This window comes from Apteryx rowi, unplaced genomic scaffold (assembly GCF_003343035.1).
Source record: "Apteryx rowi isolate R43461 unplaced genomic scaffold, aptRow1 scaffold_6, whole genome shotgun sequence".
Taxonomy (NCBI): Eukaryota; Metazoa; Chordata; class Aves; order Apterygiformes; family Apterygidae; genus Apteryx; species Apteryx rowi.
Window position 1 is genome coordinate 1,082,972 of NW_020450871.1, and position 6,000 is coordinate 1,088,971.

Sequence of the window (6,000 nt, forward strand, 5' to 3'; positions counted from 1 at the left end):
AACTGAAGGATGAGGCTTAATTAACAATGTTAAATTTTTGCTGATTTTATAGGGTTAGAGAATGAGCTGGCTTGAACATTTCTGCCTTATTACTGTTGCCACAAGCCTCATCCCTGTCCAAACAGAGTTGAAAGTTAGCGGAAAGGCAGCTGCAGCAGTAATTGGGTCAACAGAATGGACTGAAGAAATCCTCACTGCTTCAAATGCAGTGATTCTAAAAACAAAATCAGGAGATGGCAGACCCAAGATACCGCTTGGTGCCAGTTAACCCAGTTAGTAACACACAACCAGCCACCTGAGTGCAGTCTTTCCACCTACAGAAAAATGTTTGGGAGAGTCTTTCACGCCTGTGTCTCAGGGGAGGAAACTGTCTTCTAAAACACTTTTTTGCCTTTACTTAAGAAATATTGGAACTGCATAAATCAACTATTTAAATGTTTTTGTCCACTAGGTCCTACAAACTAATTTGTAAACTGTACAATCCTTAAACTAGTGAGCAACTGCTCATGCAATGAGTCCCACTGAAGTCAGTAGAACAGCTTGAGAAAGTAACTGCTTGCCAACCTAAGGGTTGCACAATCAGGAAAAAAAAAAAAAAAGTAACACTACAAAAACACAGAGGGGGATAAACTGCATCTGACAAAAACTACAATCAAGAAATAGCCGGTGACAGATTGTTATTTAAGTGCAAGGAAGTGATTTAAACAGTCAGGAGAAGTTGTAATAAGATTATACGATTCGCCATTAAGATTCTTAAAATGTCTTTGTTCTAGTAAAGCTATGGAAAGACTATTGCCCTTGTAAAGGTTCAGAAAACTACGAAATTTATGATAAGTCTAAAAATTAATAAGATTTCAAATTGAGCAAAAAAAAAAAAAACCCTAAAAGAACATCCCTGACATCATTAGCACTTCTGTCACCCACGCTGACATTTTAAACTAACACAGATACAACATACATTGTAGTATTTCTAAGTGGCAAAACCCAACCAAGCAGAACAGACCCCACAAACAAAAGTAGAAAGCTCACTCTACTTGGATTTCTCCTTTTTAAATAAAGATAACTACTAGTTTGATTTTAGAAGACATTACATTATGTAAGTGACATCTGGAGAACTGCATAAAGTCTCTATAAGGTTATACTGCAGTGAGATTAATTCCAATGTCTGGCTGGAGAATTTCTTTAGAGTGAGGAATAGATGTGCTATTTTATCCACTACCCTCAGACTCCACTGTCTGTCTTCAAGTAGCCCCTTCTAGAATGACAGACCCAGAAGACTAACCCTGAGTTTAACTACTGCTATACTGAACATCATACAAAGCAAACTACCCTTCCAATTTTTATCTTGAAGAATGGACATAACAGAATATCTCCAGGTGAGGTGCCTGGCATGTTTTTAATCTAATAAGGTACTTTGAACTTTCAAAAGAGGTTAGTATTAGTTAATTTTTAAAAAATATTGTTAAGTGCTGCATTATAAGCATAAAAAAAGTAAATGATTAACAGATTAATATTTTATTACAAGGGATAAAAACAGAACTTTCTATTGAAAAAGAACATCCATTGAAACATTGGGTCTGAACACTGAAGGTGATCAAATCCAAGCAAGGGAAACATGTATGACTCCACCAAAGAGAGGGAACAGGACTGCAATTCAAATAAGCACTAAAATAGATTATATGTATGTCTAAAGTACAAGGTAATTATGAGGGCAAGATAGTAGGAGGAAGTAGAGAGAAGTCTAAAACAAAGACAAGAGACAGTTTTTGTACCCTTTCCATAGAACCATACTGCATTCAAATATTCTCCCTTCTGGCTCACCATCCAAGACTATTCTACTTTTCATGCCTTGCAAATTTAGTATTATACAGTTACATGATGGAAGAATCAGCATCTGTAGACAACATCAGTATAACAGTACTTGGAGGAAAGACAGGAGCAGTCAACAATGCAAGAGAGAACTGCATAATATCAGAAGTCTCATACAGGAATTCAGATTAATTATTTTAAGCAGTTCAAGGAACTATATTCCTAACCCTGGAAGGAGAAACATTACTCAAAAATAAATTGCTTGCATCAAGACAACAAAACATACTGAGTTTCAGATTCCTCAGAACTCTACCCAGCTACCTCTACCATAAAGCTAAGATAAGGAGAGCCAATAAAGCAGAGAGGTAGCCAGTCCCGGGCTGGGACTGCTTTTACCCGGTCATACCGCGAGAGCCAGCTGTATTCATACTGCCAGTGGGGACCTGCTCACGCCTAAGCTACTCCCCACCCTGTGCTCATGTTACCCCACCTGGAAAGAGAGCTGGCTTTTTCAAGGCAGAGTGCAAGCCAAGACATAGGCGGTGTGAACAATCCAGGTTTGACCTTGAGCATAAGTTCAAGCCACTAGTTAGAGGCATTTATGTTAACAGCCCCAGGTGACATGAAAACAGATATACACACTATTAACAATTAAAGCAACTGGCTATTGGTTCTGAGATCAATTTTTGTAACAATACCAAAAAAGACCGAGTTCAGAACTATCTAATATATACAGAAGAAGAGCATTTCAGTAAACATATTATCAAAGCAAGAATTTTCAAAGTAATATTTCCATACAAAAATGCATAATAGTGAAGTATAAACCAAATTCTGGTAAACATTTCCAGTTGCTAGTAACATTGCAAACTGAAAACATAGAATAGTTCTTAATTTTCTAATTAGTATAACTATTCATACAACCTTAAATATTAGATATTTACATACATTTAACTTCATGTGGTAACTCTGACCGTATATGCTACGGTTTGAAGGAACTCAATCACCGTAATCTAAGCTACCCTCTCTTTAAAAACTGCCTACAATTTAGTTACTTACAAAGCACAACTTAGAACTGTTTACTCCAACTGTTTTGCCTTTTATCCATAGTTTAGAATATTGCCAGAAAACCAACCGAAACCCAAATTTGAAAATCAAAGCCAAAACTATATTTGCAAAACACTAAATAAGCAATACCAGCTTCTGTGTAACTTTCTACCTCCTGCATCACTAGCTGAGACTGAGAGGCTAAACTTCCATAACCATCTAGTTCTAGTTCATCCTGAAGCTTATGGTCTCCGATTTACTTACTGCAGTACACAAGCATTTTACATGTTCCCCTCCCTCCCCCATGGAACAGGAAAGCAATCATACACCAGCCACCAAAACTGATTAATTCTAGGAGGTTTTTTATGGTGTACTATTCAGCATACCCTGGTATGTAACCAAAACGAAGTATAGCAATGCTAGGGGGCCTACAATTAGACCTAGCAGGTTTTATTCTAGAGGACAGCATACACGTTGTTCTCCTCCACAGTGTCTCATGCTTTCTTAATAAGCAGCCAGGCTACTGAAATACACAAAAAAATGCTGCTCTTTGAAGCACTTAAGACAGCAGGATACTAGTACATTTCGATACTTTCCCTGCATAGATCAGAGCAAGGCAAAGTGGAAAAAGAACATTATAGACATTCATACAAACCAGACACCTTTCATTTTCTATTAGCAAGATCCCAAGAGACAATTTAGCACTCTGCAAATATGGCACTGGAAGACTGGAAAGTTGCTTCCTGAGTACGAATCATTCAATAAAGATTTTACAGTAATTTGTACTCTGGACCAGGTAAAACCGATAGCCACCATTAAAAGCCTTGATATTCGTTTCCCCATCCTCAGTATGAGATCCAATAAAAGTAGGATCATGAATATCGTAAACTATTCTGTAATATATTGCTCTTAAAACAGATTAAAATGTAATGATTTCTCTATAAGAAAAAAACACTAATTTCTGTCTCTAGATAAGGACTATCAGCATTTTGATGAAGTAACAAATTAGGCCTTTGGCATCTCACAGCAGCAATCCAAGATTTGAGGCTTCTTAAAAGCTCTAAGTTTTAAAGCAATCGAATGGCTGACAGCTGGGATGAAATTAGCATGATTAACCAGTTATGTAAATAATGATGTGGTCAGTACAAGCACAATTCGTTTAGGCTCACTCCATTATGCAGTGCTGTTGTACTGGACATCAGATGTTTGTCAACTACTCATTAAAAGTGACTGTAAGAATAATGGATGTGAAAAACAACATGAGCATTACCACCTGAACTACCTGACAGTCAAGTCTCAAAGATCTAGTCTCCTCTTAGGACAAGACCACCAGTTAACTTCCAGCTAGGACTCTTCCTTCTCAAATATTATCAAAAGCTAATTAGCTTCTATCTAGGCACTAGGTCTTTTTTTTTTTTTTTCCTTTTTCTTTTTCAAAGAGCAAAGGTCCATCTTTTAAGGATCTTATATCTCACTTCTTAAAGGCAGACATTTGTTTTCATTTGTCAGTATATGCAAGTTACTTAAGAGAAATTAATCAAGCTTGTCCTAAATGCTACTGTGTAGCAGAAATGTCATCACATAGGGATGATGCTGCATAGTTACTTTATGACATCAAGAAAGTCACAGTCAGCACTAGGAAGTCAAACTTCCTGAAGTATAACTTGTAATCAGCTCAACCTTATCACAGTTCATCTTCAGGAATGCATATTCAGGGTTAATTTGTAATGGATAATTTTTGATAACATTCCGCATATTAAATATTTAACTATATTATCTTTGAAAATATATCTACCTCGTTTATCATTACCTCAAGTTTATAGAACAAAGTTTATCAAAAGTTTTGTTTTTTCACAATAAAACACTATTTCTGAGTTTGTTTGAAAATAACATATCTGAGAATCAGCCAAGGCAAACAAATTCAGTAGTACTTTCTAAATGTGTTTTACTTTGTTGAAGATATCATTACAAGATTTTTTAATTATCTAACATCTTGTATTTTACATCATAACAGTCCAATTTTCCGTGACCTTGTCTTGCACAAAACACACCAACACAGAATTATGCAAGAGTTCCACATTACCATAAAATATATATTTCAGTGGAGAGAATAATAAAACAATCTTGTGGTTTGAATTGCCATTTGAAACCCTAAAGTCAGTCTCTGCAGTCCAAAATGCCCACAACATACTTTAACAGTCAGAACAAGTATTTTAAGTCTCCTGGTAAAAATGTGTAATTCAGGATGTTTTCTTAGAATATTAACAAAGAGAAACACATCCAATTCATGTAAGTTTTAAATATAACTAAGCTTGCCAGCTGCGACCATGCCACATATAAAAAAAGGAAGGAAAAGGGAAAAAAAAAATATAGCATTACACGCCCTTGATACAACCAAGTAAAAACTGAGATCAAATAAATTTTATCAATATGCCTTTAAAATACGACTTTAAAATAGGAAACTTTCATTGTTGCTAACCTGTGATAATTCTTGTTTAAATATACTTTGTAATAATAGAAACGATTAACACACACACACACAAAACACTGACTACCCAAAAGCAATCTCTAGCATCAGATGTACTGTAGATAAAGCTTAAAAAAAAGAAACAAAATGACAAAAAATAAAAACCAAATTGAAAAGAAAACCCACAGGCTTCCAAACAGGCTATATTAATTAGGGGGAAAAAAAAAAAGAAGAAGAAGAAGAAGAAGAAAGGAGAAAAAAAAAGCAACCGAGGTTAATCATGTACCAGTGAGATTACCGATACAGCCCCTCTAGTGAACAAAACGCATCTTCCAGAGCTCATTTTCAAAAGTTGACCGGAATTTCTCTCCCTCTGGGGTAGGCCAACAGCATTTATCCCTGAGCCAGGTGGCTTCCAGAGATGCAGCTGCCTCCGCGCAGCGATGCAAAGGTAGGCCAAAACTTTAGTTTGAAGGCTCGCAAGGAAAACCCTCCCGGCGTTTTTTTTTTTTTTTTTTAATCATTACCAGAATATACATTACACCGCAAGAAGAAAACTGCGAGCGCATAATCTTCCCGGCAATGCCGACTCCGGCTGATCCTGGAAATGCCTCCTGCTCCCAGAGCCTCGCAGCCGGGGCTGCCATGATGGGGAATAACTGTTGCTATCAGCCTAATGG

General features: G+C 36.5%; 1 protein-coding gene across 4 annotated transcripts in view; it reads right to left on the reverse strand.

Annotated features, from left to right (window-relative positions):
• EPN2 (epsin 2) overlaps positions 1-6,000 on the reverse strand; it is a 47,333-nt gene that overhangs the window by 40,502 nt on the left and 831 nt on the right. For 3 of the 4 annotated variants that reach the window (XM_026083068.1, XM_026083067.1, XM_026083065.1), the window contains exon 2: positions 5,848-5,960. The gene's annotated coding sequence lies outside the window, so the exon portion shown is untranslated. The remainder of the gene's footprint in view (positions 1-5,847; positions 5,961-6,000) is intronic. The other variant, XM_026083066.1, reaches the window with a different exon arrangement.